The sequence below is a fragment of the Pelophylax lessonae genome (genome assembly GCF_965119305.1).
Source record: "Pelophylax lessonae genome assembly, chromosome: 5".
Lineage (NCBI taxonomy): Eukaryota > Metazoa > Chordata > Amphibia > Anura > Ranidae > Pelophylax > Pelophylax lessonae.
In genome coordinates this window covers 171,369,330-171,395,176 of record NC_138772.1, presented here as the reverse complement: position 1 = coordinate 171,395,176, position 25,847 = coordinate 171,369,330, and the positions used below count along the sequence as shown (strand labels likewise).

Sequence of the window (25,847 nt, the reverse complement as noted above, 5' to 3'; positions counted from 1 at the left end):
ATCTACTTAAAAGAACTTTCAATATAAGTAAAAAAAGGCTCCGGGTTGCATCCACCAGTGTGGCCACTAAGTGTCGCACCCTATATACAACCTGCTATAGCTTCCGCTGGATAAGAGAAGATGATGCCCAGGGGTTCCTGCGATAAAAAAAGCCGTTTGTAGGTTTTTATTCCTCAAATACAAAGAAAGAAAGGAAACCCCTTTCACAGCCTTTGCGCAGTACTTTGTTGAAGCACCTTTGGCATCAAATACAGGCTCAAGTCTTGCTGATTATTAAGCTACAATCTTGGCACACCTATTTTGAGTCAGTTTCTCCCATTCTTCTTTGCAGGACCTCTCAAGCTCCATCAGGTTGGATGGGAAGCGTCGGTGCACAGCCGTTTTCAGATCTCTTCAAAGCTGTTTAATCGGGTTCAAGTCTGGGTTCTGGCTGGGCCACTCAAGGACATTCATAGAGTGGTCCTGTAGCCACTTCTTTGTTGTCTTGGCTGTATCCTTAGGTTGTCCTGTTGGAAGATGAACCTTTGCACCAGCCTGAGGTCCAGAGCACTCTGAAGCAGGTTTTCATCAAAGATGTCTCTGTACATTGCTGCATTTATCTTTCCCTCGAAAACGAACAGGACTAGTCTCCCAGTTCCTGCCGCTGGAAAATATTCCCACAGCATAATGATGCCACCACCATGCTTCACTGTAGAAGGGGTATTGGCCAGGTGATGAGCAGACCCTGGTTTCCTCCAGACATGACGCTTGCCATTCAGGCCAAAGGGTTCAATCTTTGTTTCATCAGACCAAAGATCTTTGTTTCTCATGGTCTGAGAGTCCTTCAGGGGCCTTTTGGCAAACTCCAGGCGAGCTGTCATAAGTGCCTTTTACTGAGGAGTTGCTTCCGTCTGGCCACTCTACCATACAGACCTGATTGGTGGAGTGCTGCAGAGATGGTTGTTCTTCTGGAAGGTTCTTATCTCTCCAAAGAGAAAGCTGGAGCTCTGTCAGAGTGATGTTGGTATATTTGTTCTTGGTCACCTCCCTGACTAAGGCCCTTCTCCCCCAATCGCTCAGCCCGCTCTAGGAAGAGTCCTGGTGGTTCCAAGCTTCTTCCATTTACGGAGGATGGAGGCCACTGTGCATACTTAGGGGAATCTTCAATGCTGCAGAAATGTTTCTGTACCCTTCCCCAGATCTTTGCTTTGATACAATCCTGTCTCGGAGGTCTACGGACAATTCCTTTGATGTCATGGCTTGGTTTGTGCTCTGACATGCATAGCTAACTGTGGAACCTTATATAGACAGGTGTGTGTCTTTCCAAATCATGTCCAATCAACTGAGTTTACCACAGGTGGACTCCAATCAAGTTGGAGAAACATCTCAAGGATGATCGAAACAGGATGCACCTGAGCTCAATTTTGAGTGTCATGGCAAAGGCTGTGGACACTTATGTACATGGGATTTTTTTCATTTTTTATTTTTTAAAAATTTGTAAAGATTTCAAACAAACTTCTTTCATGTTGTCATTGTTTGTAGAATTTTGAGGAAAATAATGAATTTAATCTGTTTTGGAATCAGGCCGTAACAAAACAAAATGTGGTAAAAGTGAAGCTCTGTGAATACTTTGGATGCACTGTACTCTCCACACACCCAGTAGGAACATTGCACTTGCCAACAAAAGGTAACATATACTGTAAATGCTGGGAACTGTACATGCTCTGAACTGTTTATATCAGTGCTGAAGATTAGTTTATTTGTTACGGTGGACCACCACTGCGCAAGAGTAACATAAAGACATTGGAGCTAAATATACCGTGGGGTTGATTTATTAAAGGCTGTGCACTTTGCAAAGAGCAGTTGCACTCTGCAAGAGCAGTCGCTTCAGGGCTTAGTAAATGAGCAGAAGCTCTGTTGCAACTGCACTTTGGGAAGTGCACAGCGTGTTTGCCTTTAGCAAATCAACCCATGTGTACGAGTACTAGGGTTGCACAGACACCGACATTTCCGCTATGAAAGCCGGGGTTTGCAGCAGCAATGTCCACACAGGATTCTACTGGCAGAAACTGAATAAGACCCTGTGGGAGGTACCCAAGAGATACCAGAACCTGAGTCCCATGGGTTCTCAGGGATTACAGTTCGGTGTGGTGAGTGCAGTGCCGGGACAAAGTCACCTAGAGCCCAGGAAGAACATGCCAAATAGTTTCCCCTCCAAGATGTATGAGCATTATGTGTCAGCAAAAATCCCCTCCCCCAAAAAACTGAGAACTGATCTGCATTCTTAGCTCAAATCCTCTCATTCTACATACACCCAGCACAATTCCCATTCCTAAAAAAAAAAAATTCAACTCCCTAGCACAAATCCTCTACCCCTCAAATTTCCCCTCCAAGTACAAATCCCCCCCCCCCCCAGTCCAAATCCACCCTCCCAGCACAAATTCCCAATCCCTCATCCTAGCACAAATCCCCCCTCAAATTTCCCCTTGTAGCACAAATCCCCCTCCCAAAAGAAAAAATGTTCCCTCTTAACACAAATCCCGTCCCCCCTCCACTATATTACCTTTTCTAGCACTAACCCCCAAATCCCCCATCCTAGCACAAATCCTCTTCCCCATCTCCCCTCTCAACACAACCGTGCCCCCCCCCATCCCCACTCCTATCACACTTCCCCAAATTTCCCCTCCTAGAATAATTCCTACTCCCCCCCCCCCCAATTCCCTCTCCCAACACAAATCCCCTCCCCTCAATCTTCTTGTGGTGCCCCTGAACCTTACATGATACCACAGTGCCCAGGACAGCGGTCTCCCCTGCCCACCCCTTGTCCTGGCCCTGGTGAGTGGAAAGTATATGCGGGGGGTGCACAGCACCGCTGCAGAGGGAGCTGGCTGCATGCGTGGGTTGGGTGCCCTGCGGTGTGGATCATTGCTCTCTGTGCATATCCTTATTACCCAACTGCCTGCAGTCGTGTGCAGCCTACATGCCCTGAGCTAGCACTGTGTTACCAGGGATTAGGACAGGACCGTGCACTCCTCTCTGCCCTTCACTCTTCAGGAGAAACTTCCATGGCTGCCTGTCATTGCAGCAGTGCGAGTCCTGCAGGCTCTGCACACACAAACTTTCATATAGACAAGTGCTGGGTGCACAGGGGCAAGAGGCATGGAACTATCACAGGCTGTGCAATCACAGCACACTTCTTCTAGGGGCTTTGTAGAGCAGTAGATCAGATCTGATGCCAGCCTTTCATTATCCCTGACAGATAGGGGCTGTCATCTGCAGAGCTTCACTGAAGGCTTTCCTTTCACTTTGGGCAATGCAGTGTCCTGCAGAAGGCCACACACACCCATGGCCAGTTCTCCTTTTTTTTTTTTTTTTAAGATAACTTTATATATATTTTTTTACACAGATAGAGCTTTCTTTTGCTGGTATTTGATCACCACTGGATTTTTAGGCCAAAATGTATTCTGCTACATGTCTTTGGTACAAAAAAATCCCAATAAGTGAATATTGGCAATTGGTATCGGTGAGGACTTAAAACAAAGTATCGGAACTTGTACTTGGTGTTAAAAAAATGGTATCGAGCATCCTTACAAGATACCCAACGTAGGCCTTGAAGAAAAATGATAACACCTTTTGTATGTACAATAAGGACCATTTAAATTGGTGGGCAGTGAAAAGGATACCCTGTTACACAGGGGTTTGGCGAGATTACTCTGTTACATTAGGAGTTTGTAGGGAAAAATTTGCTTTACACAGGGGGTCTATGGGAAGAATGGCCCTTACTTTGGTGTCCAAAGGAAAGAACACCGATTTTACAGAAAAGTATATTGGTGTCATTGATTACCTTTTTAAAAGACAAGAAAAGAGGCTCAACTGGTCCCCTGCCTTTGCCCCTGCCAACTGCCACCAGACACCATCACATGGCAAGTCAATCTACTACTACAAACTACTCGAGAAACTCCCAGGTTTTACAGAAACAACAAGAGTAAGGTAGCCAAACCTACACACTGCCAACATCCACACTTAAATATCTAACAATCCCTGTTAGGGGATGCACCCTGATTGGGGACCAGTGCAGACTAAACAAAGCACCATATGAAAATATGATATTCGCCTAACAGGGATTACTGGGTATTCTTTTGACATGATGTACTGTACAGATTTATGTCAATATCATTATATATACAGTATTTTTAAATTGACATTGTAAATAAAATTTTGTTATATTTTTTATATATATATATATATATATATATATATATGTTTGTGCTACTGCCTCTAAAGTCCAGTGGAAAAATGAAGATTTTGTTAGATCTGAGAATGACTGATTTGATATAGTAGCTTGTTAATGATATAAAATTATATAAAATTACCCATACTCATGCAACCACGCTTCTTTAAATGTTGCTATGGTGATTGTTTGGGTTCTGGACAATGTTCGAAGTTCCGAGGAAGCATGTCTGCTAAATGTTAAAAATGGAAAAGGCCTTATCAGTTTGAAGTGAAATGAAGCATAGAGTGCATTTATCCCCCTCTCTCATTTATTTGTTTCTTAGTTGCACCCTATTGTCTCATCCTTTATAGTCCACATCCAGATTATTGGTACGAATTGGCAGAAATATTCAGTTGATCATATCCAGTTTTAAAGCTATGGCTGATATTATAGATCATAGTTCCATAATTTCATCCTGGTTTACACACAACATTGCTCACTTATATGATTATCAGTTCAATATAAATAGCTGTAGCAATATTTCCAGGCATTGGGCCTGATGTGGGTCTGCCATTGTTACCGGTAACACTTCCGAGACATTGAAGTTGAAAACCCAAGTGTGAAAGCTGAGACAATGACCATTCCAGCATCTTTGATTTGTTTTGTTTATTTTATAATGGGGATGGGAGAAGGGAATGAGTCGGATACTCCTCTGGCTCAACTAGGTTTAACCACTTGCCGAGCCCTGTGCAGGCAAAGTGATGTACCGGTACGTCACTCGCCTGAGAGCCAATAGGGGGCGAGCGCGTGCCGCCGGAGGCGCGCTCCCGCCCCCGCTCGTTCACGGACCCCCGCGCGCGTGTGAGCGGTGGACCCGATGTCCGCCGCTCACTCGCGATCGTCGGTTACAGAGGGAGAAAGGCAGGCGGCTAATTTAAACAAAGCCGCCTGTCATTCTCCCCTGTGTAACAGCACAGATCATACGGTCCTGCTATGTAGGTCTGTTGATCTCTGCTGTTACATCACAAGCCACATCCCTGCACAGTAAGAAACACGCCCCTAGGGACACACTTAACCCCTCCTTCTCTAATAAAGTTAACCCCTTCCCTGCCAGTGTCATTTTTACCGTAACTGTGCATATGTATAGCATTTATTACTGTAGTAATGTCACTGGTACCCCCAAAAGTGTCAAAAATGTCAGTCAGGGGTCTGATCTGTCAGCCGCAATGTCGCAGTCCCGGAAATAAAATCGCAGATTGCCGCCATTACTCGTTAAAAAAAAAAAAAACAATAAAAATGACAAAAATCTTTCCCTAGTTAGTAAACACAATAACTTTTGCCAAACCAATCAAAATACGTCTATTGCGATTTTTTTTTACCAAACATATGTAGCAGAAAACAAATTGGCCTAAAATGTTAAAAAATTTAGATTTTTTCTTTTTTTTTTTGGCAATTTCATATAAAAAAATTTGAAAAATATTGTTATATTTGCAAAATTGTTGCTCTTTTTTTGTTTATAGCGCATGATCAAAAAATTGCACAAGTGATCAAATACCACCAAAAGAAAGCTCTGTTTGTGGGGAAAAAAGGACGTCAATTTCATTTGGGTACAGCGTCGCACGACCGCGAGATTGTCTGTTGAAATCATGCAGTGCCGAATCGCAAAATACCCCCTGGTCAGGAAGGGGGTAAAATCTTCCGGAGCTTAAGTGGTTAACTGGGACACTTTGTAGAAAAGATGCCTGTTAGCCCTGTCCTGATGCCAGATGAATGCCGACCAATGCTTCCTGGCGCTTGAAATACCGTTCTGCTGAAATTGATGAAACTTCGACCTTTACTCCTTGGTTAACTCAGAAGATCCAGGACTGTAATAATCCTTGACTCTTGACACTCTGTCTAGCTCAAAAGTCCTGCGTATGACTCCCTCCAGCCCTTCACTGACTGAGGTAGCTTCTCATAACTGCTTGTGCTGCTGCAACTCCTAACACTGCACACTTGACTCTTCAGGGCCCAACTGCTGGCGCCCCCTCTACACTTCCAGGGTCCTCTCACTAGGCAACCCCCTTAACACTTCAGGGTCCTTTCACTAGGCAACCCCCTTGACACTTGCAGACTCCAGGATCCCTGGCACCTTCACCAGAGTCGTCCCCGCTACACTAGGCAGAACCCCAGGGGCAGTTCACAGTACTCACAACCTTGGAAAGCTTTCCTGGAACTGAACCCCTCTTCCTCCACTGGTCCTCGGCACACCAGATCCTCTCTGCAGCTCAGCTCTCCCTTGTGGATTCTCAGGTAGCCACCCGAGACACCCGATCCTTCTGACAGGATGGGAGACAGCTGTACTCCCCCTCCTGGGACTCTCCTACCTGCCAAAGACGCTGCGTCATGCGTTCCCCTCAGACTTATACCCACTCCCAGAATCCTCTGCAGCAGAATCTGCCTTCTGTGATAGATACAGGCCTGAATGGGCCACTGATTGAGTTTCCTCCACTGCCCAATGAGAATCCTCTAATGGAGCCAGTGGGGAGACTCCCCTCCCAGCAGCCACGCCTGGGAGAGATGACAGTCCAGCTGAAAATCATAGCCCTGCTGCTAGGCAGCCAAAGCCCATTATGCTTTTACCTATCACCTACCTTGTAGGGCTCTACATAGCATTTACTCTTTTACCTTAAAAAGGTTTAATGTGTCTTAAAGGAAATGCAAAGTGTTTTGTACATTTTATTTTTATTTTGATTAGAGCTAAGTGAAGACAAACAGTTCTGGGTTGTGATAATGTGCATTGCTACAAACCACCCAAACTTAAAATATGGATGCTGCCTTGCCATGTATTTTGAAGTACACCTAACATATACAGTACAGCTATGTTAGGGTCAAATCACATTTGTTGTAACCCAGATAGCAAGTAATTGTGCTGCAAGTTTGAAAATGACTTGTTAAGCTATTGCTCGACTTGCCAGGCTTCACAAGTTTGTTGCACAATTTCAGTAAGTCCACATTACATGACTTCAGATCAACTGTCTTTGCAAACATTCTGCAAGTCTGCTGCAAGTTCTGGTTCAGTTATGTTGTGCAATAGTCATCCCACCACAGGGGTCACTGTGGCTGAATTTTCATGCTGTAGACTTTCAAAGCTCTTGCTGTAGACTCACTACTGCAACATTGGTCTTGCTCAGTGGCACGGGTGCTCAAAATTTTTGGGGGGGGGGGGCGCAAACAGAAAAATGTATTAGGCATTGCTTTGCGGCAAAAAACGCTGTAAAAAATTGTGTAGCTTTGAGGTCACAAAAGTGTGAAAGGGGCCTTCGGTAATTAAGGTATAGTGTGCCCCCTTTCAATGCAGAGAGACCAGCGTGCCCCCTTTCAATGCACAGTGACCAGCGTGCCCCCCTTTCAATGTACAGTGACCAGCGTGCCCCTTTCAATGCACAGTGACCAGCGTGCTCCCTTTCAATGCACAGTGACCAGTGTGCCCCCTTCAAAACAGTGACCAGCGTGCCCCCTTCAATGCAGTGACCAGCGTGCCCCCTTTCAATGCAGTGACCAGCGTGCCCCCTTCAATGCAGAGACCAGCGTGCCCCCTTCAATGAAGTGACCATTGTACATGCCCCCTTCAGTGCAGAGGCCAGCGTACATGCCCCCTTCAATGCAGTGACCAGCGTGCATGCCCCCTTCAATGCGGTGACCAGCATACATGCCCCCTTCAATGCAGTGACCAGCGTACATGCACTCTTCAATGCAGTGACCAGCGTACATGCCCCCTTCAATGCAGTGACCAGCGTACATGCCCCCTTCAATGCAGTGACCAGCATACATGCCCCCTTCAATGCAGTGGCCAGCGTATATGCCCCCTTCAATGCAGTGACCAGCGTACATGTTCCCTTCAATGCAGTGAGCAGCGTAAATGCCCCCTTCAATGCAGTGACCAGCGTACATGCCCCCTTCAATGCAGTGACCAGCGTACATGCCCCCTTCGATGCAGTGACCAGCGTACATGCCCCCTTCAATGCAGTGACCAGCGTAAATGCCCCCTTCAATGCAGTGACCAGCATATATGCCCCCTTCAATGCAGTGACCAGCATACATGCCCCCTTCATAGCAGGGACCAGCGTACATGCCCCCTTCCATGCAGAGACCAGCGTGCATGCCCCCTTCAATGCAGTGACCAGCGTGCGTGCGTGCCCCCTTCAATGCAGTGTGGGCCCCCCCCCTGAGAGCAGTGCACTTACCTGGAGCCCTGGAGTACGGGTGAGGGTGTCTTACACACAGACACAGCAGCCCGCCTTCCCTCACACTGGCCAGTATAGATGGAGGAGGACGAGGACGAGCGCCGAACACAGGAACACTCAGCCGCCGCCGCGGCTTCTCTTCTCTGTGTCCCCCGAAGGCGCGTCTGCTCGAGTCTTCCCGCTCCTGCCTCCTCCTCGGCCAATGGCATGGGGTTTGCCTTGCGGCCAATCAGGAAGCCATTATTAGACCGGCTTCCTGATTGGCCAGGAGGAGGATCGGTGTGACAATAGCAAATTTTCATTCGCTATTGTCACACAGCCCCTCACCACCCTTTGCATCACCCTATTAGAGCCTCTGGCTCTAATCAGGTGATTTAAAAAAAAAAAACATTAAGCTCCATGCGTCTGGCGCCCTGCATGCATATTAGGTGGCCGGACGCATGGATGGGGGGGAGCGGTGCCCCTGTGCCCTCAATAAAGCGGCCGCCACTGGTCTTGCTAGAGACTTGCCAAGCAAATGTGCTACAAATTGGAAAAGTGTCAAGTAGAATTTCAAGTGCTCTGCAAGTGTAGAACTTGCCAGTGAAAATGTGCAGCAAGTTAGAAGACTTTTAATTCAACACTGCCACAAATTTGTGGCAAGTTATCCTTGCTATCTGGGAATTTTTGAATGTGCATGTTACCGCAGCATGTTAATGCAACATACATGTGATAACCTGCTGTGATTCCATTCAGTTAAAACATATTTTGATTGGAATCCCTGACAAACTAAGGCAATGCAGCTCCAACACGCATATGTTGCAATGCACCACAACACACAGTAGAGGCTCATTTACACTTCCTTCTACTTTAACACACATTAAATCGCTTACAGTTTCAACATGCTTTTTTGATGTGTTTTTGATGCTTCTGTGATTATTTAACAAAGCTTGGTAAATGTCCAGTGTGTTTTGATTTTCTATTTGTTTCAAAGGGGTCCAGTAGAACCCTAGCTGAGTAGTACCCCCACTCAGCAGATCCCTAGCTTATTAGTACCACTGTTTAGCAGATCCTCAGCTTATTAGTAACCTCATTCAGCAGATCCCCAGCTTATTAGCACCTTTGTTCATCAGGTCCCCTGCTAAGTAGTACCCCCAGCTTTGCTGATGCCCCACTCAGCTTTGCTGACCCCCCCGCTTAGTAATAAAGTTTAGCTCTGCTGATCCTCCTGTCTCTCTGGTCCCTGCTCACCTCCCTCCATATTGCTCCCACACTCTCCAGCGCATGTGACATCTGGTAATTTCTCCTGCTCTGGTCCCCCAGCTCTGCTGATCCTCTGCAACTCAGTCCTCTCTCACTAGTCGCACTCACCTTCTGCTATAGCGCTCTAATGTTGTGACGTTTGCTAGTTGCTCCGCTCCAGTCCTGACCCCACTCATCTTCCTGCTGCCTCATGCTGCACACCAGATGTGATGTCTACAACAGACAGTTCCAGAAAATATACACTTGAACTGGAAGTGACTGCTGATGACATCTTTTTGGTTCGCTTGTTTGTTTCACAATGTAATGACAATGTAATGACAATGTATGTCATACCTGTAATATCTCCAAAGCAAAGCAAAGCTAACGCTGAAAAAAAAAGCCCCTTAAAAGCTTCAGCTGCTGTGAGCAAGCATTATCATAGACTTCTATAGAGGCTTTGGAGATGTTTTGAAGCACCAAAAAAGTGGCATGGGGTATAATTTCTGAAGCAAAGTGAACAGAATGGGCTTTATTTACTAAAACTGGAGAGTGCAAAATCGGGCTCACTTCTTCATAGAAACTAATCAGCTTCTAACTGCTTGTTCAATTAAGCTGTGGCAAAAAAACCTGGAAGCTGATTGGTTTCTATGCAGAAGTGGGCCTGATTTTGCTCTCTCCAGCTTTAGTAAATAAACCCCACTGTGTGAACAGGTGTGTAGGGTAACATTTTTATTTAGTGACAGGGGCTTTAATTGGCATTCAGAGTACTTTAAAGAGGAAGTAAACTCCTCTATTGTACTGTTATATCGCAGAGTTCGAGAGCCCCAGCGCGCTGCGTCATTCTGCTGTAGTTTAGGGACAGAGCACACATCATACATGCTGGCTGCTGATTAGGGACAGACAGTGATTCTGTGAAAAATTGTGTCCGAAAAGAATGCAGGGTCAGGTCGGAGTGCAGGCAGGGAGAGTTAATAGAGCATTTTAGGGCGAGGCTGGAGATTAGGCAGGGTCAGTGTTCTACATCGATTTTGCTGTGTGGGGGGTTGTGCAGTGAACGATCTTATCGAGCATATTAGGGCGAGGCTGGAGATTAGGCAGAGTCAGTGTTCTACATCGATTTTGCTGTGTGGGGGGTTGTGCAGTGAACGATCTTATCGAGCATATTAGGGCGAGGATGGAGATTAGGCAGGGTCAGTGTTCTACATCGATTTTGCTGTGTGGGGGGTGGTGAGGTGAACGATCTTATCGAGCATATTAGGGCCAGGCTGCAGATATTAGGCAGGGACAGTATACATCGATTTTGCTGTGTGGGGGGTGGTGCAGTGAACACAATCTTTTTGCCCTCACTTGAGCCCACTGAGGAGGAGGAGGGAGAAAAAAATCTATTTTTATCAGTCTGTTGTGTGCAGCGTTCAGCTATATTTCACTACAGATTGCTGTTCTAATCTGCTATTAAAAAATTAATTTAAAGGGGATTTTTTTTTTTTTAAGAGCACTTGCCATGCTCTTAACTACATTTTGCTGCCATTTGCAGCACTCTAGCCCCTTCCATTGGTGTTTTAGAGCCATTTTAGTGCCTGAAAGTTTGGGTCCCCATTGACTTCAATGGGGTTCGGTGTCCGGGTAAAATTCGGAAAAAGTCCGGGACACGGACCCGGACTTTTTTTTCAAGTTCGGCCGAACCCACTGAACACGGACATCCAGGTGTCCGCTCAACTCTAGTGCAGACTAATGCAACATAAAAGCGCACATTTTACCTTATAAAAAAGAAGCATGCAAGTTTGGAGGGTGAGTTTAAAGCTGCAGCTTTTGATCATAATGACCTACAGTTATGTTGTGAACAATAAGGATAGCCTACATTTCATATAGACCTGACTAGCAGGACATCAGTTTACACACATACACCAAGCTAAAAAATTCAGAGAAGGGACACATCCACCACACTCATTATAATCAAAGATGGACAATACATCTTTTCAATCTAAAAAAATGATCAATAAGAATGCAGGCAGTGCTCGGTTTTGCTATTATAAAAGCCCAGCATGATTTGTATTTTAAGTAATATGGAGTCATTAGAAACAAATAATGAAAAAAAAATGTTTTGAACTTCACCGTATAAACTTTAAAATGTAAATTAAAAAAGGAACAAAAGAGAATTATAGTTTTACTTTAAAAAAAAAAAATGGATGAGAAGGCAGTTTATCAATGGGCTGGGGGCTGCTTATAAAGTAGCTACCTGTCTCACTTAAACATCAAAAGATTCAAAGTGGTATTAAAGGAACACTATTTTAACTTTGGTGGATAAGTCTTTAGACTTTGATAAATATTAAAAGATACTGGAGGCAGTTGCACTGCTTCCTGACTTGTCACTTTACAACACTTATGCAATTACTTTACTAACATTAGTTTTCCTCTATTCCATGTATCAGGTTTCTCCAATTCTTTTAATATTTTCCTATAGGATTTTTATTTTTGGTGTTGTTGTATTACTTCTTCCATGATTATTATTTTAAATGGGTAGTTATTATGGACAAAATCTGCTCTTTGTAATACTATTAATAAATGTAAAATGAACACTAAAAAAGCTGCATACATAAGAACATGATATTGAATCTATTAATGTAAGTAGGTAAAAACTGCAGTACTTTCCAGACAGGTAGACCCCAAGACATAGGAGGCCAGAACATGTTTGTGAATGGATATCCATTATAGTAGTTATTCCATACGCAAACAAGTTTTGACCTCTTAAGTCTTGGAGTTAGTGTTGGGCGAGCGGTTCGGGCCAAGCAAATGCCTATGCGGCGAACACCCGAATATTCCCAGCAGGATGTTCCCTGACCGAGCGCCCCACAATGCACTGCGCACTGCACAGTGCATTCTAGGGCCCTAATTGGATGAAGCCTTGCACCTGACAGTTGGTCAGGTGCAAGGCTTTGCCAATTAGGGCACAGAGCACTGTCAGAGCCCTAATTGGACAATGTAATGATGACTTTGTCCAGTCACGGCTCAGTGCTCATAGTCCCACCCCACACTATAAAAGGTGCCTTTTTTTTATTTTACAGATTTTACATTTCTGTCCGCATCAGGTCTACTGGACTTTTGCTGAATGGACTTTGCTTCTCTGGAAGGTATGAGCTGGGCAACCTGCATTACTTAGTTTTGCTTTATGTGTGCTGTGATGTTGAACTGTGCTGCTAAATGCTCAGTAAAGCTTCATAAACTGTTTCTGGTCTGGTCTGAAGTTATTCAAAGGGGTGCATGGTGGTATATGGTATAGAAGAACAAGGCCTACAAAGCACACATGGAGTGTGAAGCAAGACCACTAGAAAGGGTCAACTCGGCAGAAGACTTGTAGTTGAAGAGCAGTTGCCATGGGTAGCCATAAACAGGTGGGAAGTGTATAGCAGCCGGTCATACAGCGTGGTACCTGGTGAAGGTGACAGGTCCTCCAGTAATGAGGGGGTCAAATGATCTGGCTACCTCTCAGGTGGTCAGTTCCCCCAATGTAACCAGGACCGAACCCACTGTACAGAGACCCCACAAATCTTGCTGCATGGTACAAGAGAGAGAACAAGTTAATTATGAACACGCATAAGTTCCACAATACTGCTCAGTAATACCCCAGTAATACCCCATTCTGTCATTGGGAGTGAGGTGGCAGAGGTACACTGGACTGGCGGAGAGGGCACAGGCTCAGCAGTGTCCCTAAATGCAACATACATCAAGGAAGGTGTGTAGTAACATGGGACAACGCGTTTCACAGAGGGACCCTGTACATTGAACTACTGCACACAGCCTACAGCCCATCTGTAAGCTGGGGTAACGCCATATTGTTTTACTTTTGCATGAATGTGTCATTGATGAGCGCGTACACGAGAAAGGTACCCCCCACATGCATGGTGAGAAGGCCCTGTCAACATATATCTTATGACTGATTTTAGTTTAGACAAAAAATATCACAAAGCATTTGTATGTCACAAAGCATATTTAGGTAAAACAGAGGACTTTTTATTGTCTGTCATAAGTATGTTGCGTTATTTTTATATAAACATTAACTGTTCTGATTTCTTACTCTTAATTCTGTATTCTCAGTGTAGAACAATTTCACATAAACACTAAAGTCTCATTTACTGCTATTTACAACCAAAGCCATTAGTTTTATGACTAAACCTAACAGCTGCTGAGTAGCAATAAAGAGGTTAGTCTCAAGTCTGGCTATAGAAATTCACAAGGTGATAAAGAGAGCTTTTTCTGCTTGCATTTCTCCAGTAAAAGGAAAATGTCCTCTAGTTTACAAAAAAATATGTGAGATACTGGCTGGCAGGATTGTGGACGGTGTATATTTGCCACCTAGGTTTGTCACATACACCTAGTGAGGGGCTACTGGGTTGAAGATTGGTATGAAACAAACTTGATGTTTTCTCAGTATTTTAATAATTTCTGTGTTGGGTCCTGAAGTCTGGAGGCTTTGTAGCGCTTTGGATGGGAATAAATCTCTACTCCTAAGCCAACATCTTACCAGGTAGGCAGACTTCATTATGAGTGTAGCACTCTCACTGTTGCTAGAGTAGGTAAATTTAGTTTGGCTTCCCTGCAGGCAAAATAACATGGGGTTAATTTTATTTAGGAGGCTGTGCAGTACTTCAAAGGTTGTGGCTCTGTTACCTTCCCCAGTCTTCTGGAAACCTGGATAGTTCTAGAACTTAGTGAGTGGAGGGACAGAGGCTGCAGACTGAATACTTATGAAGTTTTCACCAATTCCTGGGAAGGGAGAGCCCAGAAGGTGGGGAAACAATCCATAAATATTCAGGAGCCTGGAAGTCTGGGAGCAGAGCCTGGGGTCCAGTGATCTGGAGAAGACCCCCTGTGCTGGGGCTTGGGGCAGAAGAGAGGCTAGTGCAGCAGTTGTGTGGATTTGAGTAACCACCTAAAGGGGACTGAGTGAATACAAACCGGCATCGCACCCAAAGCTACAGAGAGGACAGTGAACTGCAATACCTCACATATCTGAGACCAGTGGAAAGCTTAAGTACAATGCAATACAGCCAGGAGCACCCCATCATATCTCTAATTTGGGCCTAGAGCAGCCAGTTGCCGTGTAATACAGCCAGGTGCTGTCTCTTCAGTGTACTTTTGTTTGGAACTTTGATATTGCTACAGTATCACTCCCACTGTTGCAGCTCAGTTCTGCAGTTTGGATTAGAGTAGCAAGAGACATTAGCAGGTCCTCGTTTACTGTTTGGAGTGTACAGGTCTTCAGGTTCTGGATATTCCAAGTACCCCAATCCTTATCCAAGTTCATGATTCTCAAATAAATACCAAAAAAAACCCTAGAATGTTTTTAAGCCATTGGAGAGTGTGGAAAATTTATGTGGCCTGGCTGCTGTGTGGGGGAAAAGGCCTGAAATCTAGCGGCTCTTGCGGCGGTAGCGCTGCATTAGTCTCAGCTGTCCACAGGCCTATATATGTTTGAGCTGACTGACACCTGACTCTCACTTGCCCTCCCTGCTGTAGGGATCTGCTGCTTTGTGAAAAGTACCAAGAGAACACTAAAAAGATACAAGTGCTAAATGGTGGGGGACAGGGCATAGTGCCATTTCAAAAATCTCAAGGCTAAGGTATATGAACATTGTGTTTAAAACTGAGGAATTTGTGGATACATCAAAAGTTTCTAGAGAATATAAGGTACTTGCAGAGAACTGTTGATGCCTGTTTTCCATCAATACTATTTGTATATTTAATACAAGTTATAAGTTCACTTTATACTATGGGTTATCATAATATGATTGCATGCAGTTAGGTAGGTGCCAAATAAAAAATTCTGGTCCACTTTATGCTGAAATAAGGACCATTTTAACAAGGACCATGCATGATGATAAGATTACATTAACACCTTTTGTAAAACATATCCAATTGAAGCCAAATGTAACTGCATAACAAAAGGATCTATGACTGCCGAAAGGGAGCTACTTCCTGGTTAATTGTGGCCCTCACTTTCTCTGAAATCTTAAAAGATTGTAAACTGAGATTTTTGGGGGAGAGGTGTGGATAAAGGTGATATGTGGACATCCAATTTCAAATGACCAGTAGACCAAATCTTTTGATGTCATTAGTTTTGCATTTCATTAGATGAAATTAACATAGAGTGAATTGAATTGCATTGTTTACAGACCAGAGCGGAGAAGCCCGGATGAAGATTTTTAATAAACTTTCCAATACGTCTCCTGTCGTTATTTACATACACTGCCTTTTTTGGGGTGAATGGGTAGGGGTACAGTGTACCCCATACCCATTCACATAGGGAGGGGGTCCGGGATTCCAATGAGCCCCCTGCCCGCAGACCCCCACAACCACCGGCCAGGGTTGTGGGGATGAGGCCCTTGTTCTCATCAACATGGGGGCAAGGTGCTTTGAGGTGGGGGGTGCAGAGCCCCCCCTGCCCCAAAGCACCAACACCCCCCATGTTGAGGGCGTGTGGCCTGGTATGGTCCAGGGGGGTGGGGTCACTCGCTAGTCCCCTCCCCCTTCCTGCCCTACCGGGCTGCGTGCTCGGATAAGGGTCTGGTATGGGTTTTGGGGGGGACCCCACGCCATTTTTTCGGCATGGGGCTACCCTTAAATTCCATACCAGACCCGAAGGGCCTGGTTTGGAACCTAAGGGGGACCCCCACGCAGTTTTTTTCCCATTTTTGGCGTGGAGTTCCCCCTCAAGATTCTCACAGCGCAAGTCGCACCGCAAGTCGGATCATCCTGATCCGACTTGCGGTGCGACTTCCATTCAAATCATTCAAATTCCATCAAATCACGTTCGGTCGCGTTCGGTCCCGTTTTTGCGTTTGAAACGCCGGGAAACACACGTTCGACCGCAAATAATTGCGTTCCGAAAAACGTCCCTGAACTCAACTGCCTGCAAATGACTGTAAACGACCCTGTGTACATGAACAGATAAGATAACATGCAGGTGGGTTCAGGGGCTTCTGAAAAAAACGCCCAACTGCTCCTAAACGGCCATTTACAACGTCCCGTGTACATGGATTAAGTGTTTAAAAGGGTGGATTGGACAAAATTATTTTGTAAGCTACCACTTTTGCTGCATATTAGCCAGTTGCCAACCGCCCACTGCATATATACTGCGGCAGGCTGGCTTGGCTTGCGTGAATTCGCCACCATTATTAGTAAAAAATAAATAAAAATTACATAAATCTTTTCCCTAGTTTGTAGACGCGATAACTTTTGTGCAAACCAATCAAAATACGCTTTTTTTTACCAAAAATATGTAGCACAATACAAATTGGCCTAAAATGATGAAAACATCTGCTTTTTATATTTTTTTTATTGGGAATGTTATATAGCAGATAGTGAAAAATATAGTTTTCTTTTTTCAGAATTGTCACCCTATTTTGTTTATAGTGCAAAAAAAAATGCACAGGTGATTAAATACCACTAAAAGAAAGCTCTATTTGTGGGGAAAAAAAGGACATCAATTTTATTAGGGTACAAAGTCGCACGACCGTGCAATTGTCCGTTAAAATAATACGAAAAATGGCCTGGTGATTAAGGGGTAAAATTTTCCGGTCCATAAGTGGTTAAAGCAGAGTTCCGTCTCCCCCTCCATCCCCTCCAAAAATTTAAAGTCAGCAGCTACACATACTGTAGCTGCTGACTTTTAATATTAGGACACTTACCTGTCCTGGAGTTCAGCGATGTTGCCACGGCAGCCGATGTTTCTATCGGCTGTTGGGTGCTGCCGCCGCCATTGCCGGTAAGGGAACCCGGTAGTGAAGCCTTGCGCCTTCACAGGCCAATCCCTACTGAGCATGCGCAAAGCACGCTGCGCATTCCTATTGGCTCGGGGGCAGAGGAGGGCAGAGGGGGCAGAACTTCAGAGGAATGGCGCTGAGGCGCCGTATCCCAGAAGTGGGGAAGGGTACCTGTCAAAAACAGGTACCCATTCCCCCCTCCCCCCTGAAAGGTGCCAAATATGGCACCGGAGGGGGGGGAGGATACAAAAGAGTGGAAGTTCCACTTTTGGGTGGAACTCCGCTTTAAGCACCTACATGCATTATACAGTAGTTACACTAAAATCCCCTGTAGAATGCCCTCGACCCCCCAAAACTCAGGGCACTCTAACATGTAAAAAGTGACAAGCTTTCCTGGTCATCCTCTCCTGCATACACCCTCCTACTACTGCATAGCTCCCAACTGTCCCTGATTTTGAGGGGCTTTCCCTCTTTCCTCCTCATTGGTCTCCCATTTTGGTCTAGTTGTATATAAAATGCACTATTTATCTATCAAAAAAAGTTTCCCCAGTGCTAAAACTTTCATCCAATTTCTAAATTGCTGCATTTGTAAATTCCATAAGCCAATATAAAGGAATAGTAGTGGTAAAAAAAGCACTTGTTTTTGTACAATTCTCCTTTAAGCACTTTACCACCGGAGGATTTTGCTGTCTTACGTCTGGGCCACTTTTTGCGATTCGGCACTGTGCGACTTTAACTGACAATTGCGCGGTCGTGCGACGCCGTACCCAAATGAAATTGACGTCCTTTTTTTCCCACAAATAGAGCTTTCTTTTGGTGGTATTTGATCACCTGTGCGATTTTTACTTTTTGCGCTATAAACAAACAAAAGCGCACATTTTGAAAAAATAACAATATTTTTCACATTTTTTTACATGAAATTCCCCCCAAAAAAAGTAAAAATCAAAATTTTTTTAAATTTTTGGCCAATTTGTTTTCTGCTACCTATGTTTGGTAAAAAAAAAAAGTTATTGCGTTTACTAACTAAGGGAAAGATATATGTCATTTTTGGTGTTTTTTTTTTTAACGAGTAATGGCGGCGATCTGCTTTTTTTTTTTGCGGGACTGCGACATTGCGGCGGACAGATCGGACCCCTGACTGACATTTTTGACACTTTTGAGGGTACCAGTGACATTACTGCAGTAATCAGTGCTATAAATATGCACTGTTACTGTAAAAATGACACTGGCAGGGAAGGGGTTAATTTTATTGGAGAGGGAGGGGTTAATGTATGCCTGGTGCTTACTGACGTGTGTGGGGGGAGGTGACTGTGTGACACAAGGACAGATCCAGGGTTCAGCTATGCTGAATCCTGCAATCTGACCATGCCTGTCACTTCGGAGATCCGCCCGCATGTGTTTACACAAGCGGGCGGATCTCTACACTCGATTCCCCGACGATCGGGAAAGAGCAGCGGCGATCGCCGCCGCTCCTCCCCTGGCCCGACTCCTGCTGTGACTGAAAACAGCGGGAGCGAGCCTCCGGCGGCGCGCGTGCGCCGCCTAGAAGAGGGAGTGTCTGCCGACGTAGTACTACGTCGTCAGACCTACAAGAGCCACTTTGCCGCAGTACAGCTCTAGTGAGCAGACGGCAAGTGGTTAAGAGGGCAGGGCAGGAGGTGTGTCCTATGCCTACATACTTTTGCTAATAGGTGTCTCTCATTCTCCACTCAGAAAGTTGGGAGGAATGCTACTGGTTAGTGAGCCCAGGTATCTTAGTCATGGCCCAGTTCTAATGTACATGAGGAAGGAGAAGACGAGGCAGATTTGAAAACAACAGAAGCTTGTCAATATATGTATATCAGAGCACCCCAAGTTTCAGAAGTCTGAGGGTCCTCTAGATGAAGTCAGAGTGGACATGCTGGCACATTATGTGTCTTTCATGCACAGTAAATGACCCTTTGCAAAGTATTTATTGTGCACTGTAATTCTTTAAAGCTGAGCTCCACCAAAAGGGGAAGTTTGGCTTGTTTGCTCCCCTCCCCCCTCCACTGCCACATTTGGCACCTTTCAGGGGGAGAGGGTATCGGGTACCTGTTTTTCACGGGTACCCATCCCCACTTCCCGGGAGACCTCGCCACGGCAAGGTCCTATGAAAGTTTGCCCCCCCCTCTTCCTTCCACCACAGTCGGGCCATTCAGAAAGCACAGTGCGCAGTAGGGAATCGGCTGTGAAGCCACAAGACTTTACTGCCGGTGTTCCGTGAAAAAACCATACCCGTGAGAAAACCATACCCTCGTCACTTCCGGAGGGTATGGATTTCTCACGGTACTTTAACTTGCGGCGGCTACATTATAACAGCTCCTCTGCATCATGGCTCATCTCCGCTCCTTCCCCTGTCACTTCCCTGATCTCCGTTAATAAATATAAAAGCGGATCACGGAGCACAGATACACCCGCCGCCGCTTTAATATTTATTAGGGGAGATCAGGGAAGTGACAGGGAGAGGAGAGGAGATGATTGATGTTGCAGCAGAACTGTTTTAATGTTACCGCCGCAAGTATTCGTGCCGTTAACATATCATACCCTCCGAGCATGCGCACTTGTTTACTTCTTTCTTGTTCAATCACGTCTCCGGGGCTCTGAGCATGCGCTCTGCTGCGCTGCTCTGCTGTTTCAGACCGGAAGTGACGAGGGGTATGGTTTCTTCACGGGGTATGGTTTCTTAACGTTACACCGGTTTCCCTTACAAGAAATGGCAGAGGCAGCACCCGAGAGTCAGCTGAGGTGCTGACATCACAGGATCCCTGTACAGGTAAGTGTTCTAATATTTAAAATCAGCAACTACAGTATTTGTAGCTGCTGACTTTTAAATTTTTGGTGGGGGCACTGAAGCTCTTCTTTAAAGTGGACCTTCAGTCATATTTTTATCTTTCCATTTAATAAATCCTCTGCCCTTGTTGTTTAAACTTTGAAAAGTAAAACATTTTTTTTTCTGCCAGGAAATACCTTATACAGCCCACTTCCTCTTTCCTGTCTGGTAATTAGCCTAGCTTAACCACTTTACGACCGCTCACAGTAATATTACTGCAGGAAAGTGGCTCGTTATCTTCTGACGACGTAGTACTACGTCGTCAGACACTCCCCCTTCTGGGCGGCGCTTGCGCGCCGCCGGAGGCTCGCTCCCGCTGTTTTCATTCACAGCGGGAGTCGGGCCAGGGGAGGAGCAGCGGCGATCGCCGCTGCTCTTACCCGATCGTCGGGGATCGAGTCTGGAGATCCGCCCGCTGTGTGTAAACACAGCGGGCGGATCTCCATAGTGACAGGGACTGACAGATCGGACTGTTCAGCATAGCTGGACATCCGATCTGTCCATGACTCACTCAGTCACCTCCCCCCCTACACGTCAGTAAGCACCAGGCATACATTAACCCCTCCCTCTCCAATAAAATTAACCCCTTCCCTGCCAGTGTCATTTTTACAGTAACAGTGCATATATATAGCACTGATTACTGCAGTAATGTCACTGGTACCCCCAAAAGTGTAAAAAATGTCAGTCAAGGGTCCGATCTGTCCGCCGCAATGTCGCAGTCCCGCAAAAAAAATCGCAGATCGCCGCCATTACGCGTTAAAAAAAAAAACACCAAAAATGACAGAAATCTTTCCCTTTGTTAGTAAACGCAATAACTTTTGCGCAAACCAATCAAAATACGCTTATTGCGATTTTTTTTACCAAACATAGGTAGCAGAAAACAAATTGGCCAAAATATTTTTAAAAAAATTGTTTTTTACATCTTTTTTGGGGGGAATTTCATATAAAAAAATGTTAAAAATATTGTTATTTTTTCAAAATAAACGCTCTTTTTTTGTTTATAGCGCAAAAAGTAAAAATCGCACAGGTAATCAAATACCACCAAAAGAAAGCTCTGTTTGTGGGAAAAAAAGGACGTAAATTTCGTTTGGGTACGGCATCGCACGACCGCGCAATTGTCAGTTGAAGTCGCACAGCGCCGAATCGCAAAAAGTGGCCTGGACGGAAGACAGCAAAATCCTCCGGTGGTAAAGTGGTTAATGACATCATGCACATCTCTCTCTCTCCCTCACTCTTGTGAGAGTTTGCCAGCAAGGGAGGGAGGGATTAGTCATAGGAAAGCTGCAGAGCTGGAGGGGGCTGGATGAGGGCAGAGCTAGCAGGAGACTGCAGAGATCCATGAGTATTCATCAAGAAAGGAGAAATGTGCAGGCAAGCAGTGGTGTGAGTGTGTCTGCATGTCTGTATATATGTGTATGTTTCTGTTTATATGTGTGTGTGTACTGAATATGTATGTGTGTCTGTGTGCCTCTGTGTCTGTGTAAATCCAGGAAGTGAACAGTCAGCAGCTTCAGCTGCCCACAGTTAAAATGGCTGCAGCCAGATTTAGTGGAGGGAGATTTCTGCAGCATGTTTGGCAAGTACAGAATCACAGTATACTGTATATAAAATATTATGCAAAGTGTTTGGAGGGCAGCTTCAGAATGGCAAAGATGCTTTTATTACAAAGTATGTGAGCAGACTGCAGGTCCTTTCTAAAGAGGTTGTAAACCTCAGAATTAAAAAAAAAAAAAACAAACACCTGAAAGACAAACACATAATGACCTAGTATGCATCGCATACTAGCTCATTATGAAATACTTACCTTAGAACGAAGCCTCGCAGTGCCGCCCGCTCACCTGTCTAATGGTTTGCGGCATCCGGCCATCTGATTGGCTAGAGCCGCGATGACGTCACTCCCGTGCATGCGCGCGGTAGCCTGCGGTCACGGCACGGGGCTCTGAAGGAACGGCAGGAGCGGCCGTTCCTTCAAAGCGCATGCGCCAGTGATGTCACTGGCTGCTTGCAAAGTAAATATCTCCTAAACGGTACAAGTTTAGGAGATATTTACAGTACCTATAGGTAAGCCTTATCATAGGCTTACCTATAGGTACAAGTAGCAGAGCAGGGTTTACTTCCTCTTTAAGTACAAAATTTATGCTGCTTTTTTTTTTTTTAACACAATGTTGCCAATTATAGCCATGGATAGCTACTTGCAGAAAGGATCTTCGTTATTTATACCATTCACCCACAACCTCTTATCTCATTGCAACAAATAACCTCTGATCCAACTGTATTTAGACTCTAATTAAATGCTTTCGGTAAAGCTACTGCAAAGAGGCTGTATTTAAGGCTGCATGTGGTTTTGGCTACTACACTTAATGCCTGACTGCAAGAAATGTGGCCCCATGCAGTTTTTCATGCTCCTGCAGTGACATCATCTCTGCATCCAAGCTTGAATTAGCCAAGGTGTTCTTCTGTCATTTGTTCTACCTCTCGTATTTTGCTTGACAAGGTCATTAGGTTTTTTGTAACACATTTTTTATGAATACAATTTTGACAAGCTATTCGAAGAAGAGTTATAATGTTTGGCTTGTGTTCTGAATCCTTATCATAAATTCTATAATTAGCAAAGAGGAAACTGGTGATCATATGAGAGTGACTGAGATTAATGGCAGTGAACTGGGCCATTGCCCATAGGCATTTTATTCCTTGCAGAGTCTGCACTGCTGGCACGAGACTGGAAACTACAAGAACTCTGATTACAGATTATTTTTAGTGTGTATACCTGAAAAAGACATCATTCATCTCATTTTCAAGTGCCAAAAGACTCTTAGATGTCAATTTAAAAATGTTTTTGCACCAGATTCACACAGATTTACATTTTTCTAAAATTTGGAAACAAATTCATTCTCAGTTGTTGATTTTTTGATCTGATATAAAAACTTTAATTAACCACTTTAGCCCCGGAGGATTTGGCTGCTCAAAGACCAGGGCCTATTTTGCGATTTGGCACTGCGTGAATTTAACGGACAATTGTGCGGTTGTGCGACACTGTACCCAAATGAAATTGATGTCCTTTTTTTCCCACAAACAGAGCTTTCTTTTGGTGGTATTTGATCACCTGTGCGATTCTTACTTTTTGAGCTATAAACAAAAAAATAGCGACAATTTTGAAAAAATAACAATATTTTTCAAATTTTTTATATGAAATTTTAGGCCAATTTGTTTTCTGCTACATACAAAAAAAAAACGCAATAAGCGTATTTTGATTGGTTTGCGCAAAAGTTATTGCGTTTACTAACTACGGGAAAGATTTATGTCATTATTATTATTTTCTTTTAACTAGTAATGGCGGTAATCTGTGTTTTTTTTTTTTGTGGGACTGCGACATTGCGGCGGACAGATCGGACCCTTAACTGACATTTTTGACACTTTTGGGGGTACCAGTGACAATACTACAGTAATCAGTGCTATACATATGCACTCTTACTGTAAAAATTACACTGGCAGGGAAGGGGTTAACTTTATTGGTGATGAAGGGGTTAAGTGTGTCCCTAGGGGTGTGATTCTAACTGTCAGGGGGCGTGGCTTGTTAGATCATCACAGAGACATACGATCCTACATAGCAGGATCGCATAGCCTCTGTCATGATCTAAGGGAGAATGACAGACGGCTGTGTTTACATCAGCCGCCTGCCTTTCTCCCTCTCCTGTGGGAGATCGCTAGTGGCCGGCGGACATCGGAGCCGCCGGTCACACGCACAGGGATGTCAGGGAACGAGCGGGGCGGGAGCACGCCTCCGGTGGCGCACGCTCGCCCCCTAGAGGCTCGTGGGCGAGTGATGTCACGTCACGTCACTTTGCTCAGGAGGGGCTGACCGCCGCAGTATATAGTCGTGTGGCGGTCGGCAAGTGGTTAAAAAATGTATTATTTAAAAGTAGAACTAAATCCACCGATTTAAAGCGGTTGTATATCCCGTTTTCTTATTTTTACCTACAGGTAAGCCTATGATAAGGCTTACCTGTAGGTAAAATGAATATCTCCTAGGAGATATTCACCCTGCATGCAGCTCTGAAGGTCCGGCATACCGTGCCGGAACATAAAAACTTCTTGCTGGAGCCCAGGGCTCCTGTGTGCATGCACGGGAGTGACGTCATTGTGGCTCTGGCCACTTACATTGCTGAAGCCTGCAAACCTGGAAGAAAGGAAGGGAGAAGATGTTAGCCTCATCTTAGAACAAAACCCTCTCAGCGGTCACGTTTCGTTCTAAGGTGAGTTTTTATAATGTGCTAGTATGCAATGCACACTAGCACATTGCGCCTTTATCTTGCAGGTTAGTTTTTTTTTTTGTTTTTGTTTTTTTTTTCAGCAGGTTTACAACCGCTTTAAATTTTAAAGTGGGGTACACACCATAAGAAAATCGGGCGAATGATCGTTTCACAGCAAATCAAAACCAATGAACGAAAATTCATACGAAAATTCTCATACGACAAAGGCTTTTTTTTTTGTTGTTGTTTATTGTTTCTGATGATGCACAGTCCTTCTTTTCTGATTTTTTTTTTTTTTTTTACAATAATCAAACAAAAACGGTACACATTTAACGAAAATCATTCCTTCTGTTGCCGTACGAGAAGAATTTTGGAGTTTTTCCCTTCAGGAATTTTTTAAAGAAAAATCAGAATCGGCTGTCGAAAGTTGTGTGCACACTATATGAAAGTCATAGGAAAGTTCTGTGGATGAAAATTCGATTTTTTTATAGGGTGTACTAGCCCTTAGTCAGGGGCTGGCCCCCTTTACAGGTATATCTATGTAAAATATTAAATAAAAAGGGCCTATACTGTTTAAAATCCAGTAATACACTGCCTCACCCTGCTCTGCACATGCTCAGTTGCTCTTCATTTTTAGGCACTGCCGAGTTTGTACAGGCTAATCTGCTGACAGCCTTAAAGCGGAATTAAACCCTTTTATTCTTTACAGCCAAGGAAGTTGCTTCTGTTTGATCTAGAACTGCCATGGTGTTGCACATGTGACCAGTTATAACACCAGCCATTTTATGGTTTGACAGATTGATTAAAGACACAAGAATATGTGACAGTTAGCAATCCCGGCATTCCAGGAATGTAACTATTTTTTGAAAGCGTTAAATCAATGGGTTTAGTTCCCCATTAATATATATTGCTGTTCAAAGGTTCTGGGCTTTAGCAAAATAGCAGCCTCCCGAAATAAAAAACAGGAGCATTTAAAAAACTAATTTTGGTAGCATATTTAGTATGTTCCTTGCTAAAGAACAATATTTTTTAACAAGTGGTTATTGGTAAAGTTCCACTTTAACGGTCCCTTAAACCAGTTACAGTCAAGGCATGCTGGGAATGATTACTGTTACAGTTACTAGTGTGCTTATGTTAGTCTTAAACCAAACTGTCAAGCCATCAAATGACTGGCGTCATGGCTGATCACACGTGCAGCACCTTATGGCAACTGCTCTTTTTTTCACTACCAAAAGTGTTACACTAAATGTATCATATATACTCTAAGCTATCACGTTTATTATTTAAAAGCCAATGTCAAGGAAAGTGGTAAAAAAAAGCAAAAGTGGGATTATTTCTTTGTGGTCC

The 25,847-nt window shown here is 44.4% G+C and overlaps 1 protein-coding gene across 1 annotated transcript in view; it reads right to left on the bottom strand.

Annotated features, from left to right (window-relative positions):
- The window catches only part of ENTPD3 (ectonucleoside triphosphate diphosphohydrolase 3), a 76,057-nt gene that overhangs the window by 30,138 nt on the left and 20,072 nt on the right, over positions 1–25,847 (bottom strand). The gene's annotated exons all lie outside the window — the stretch shown is intronic.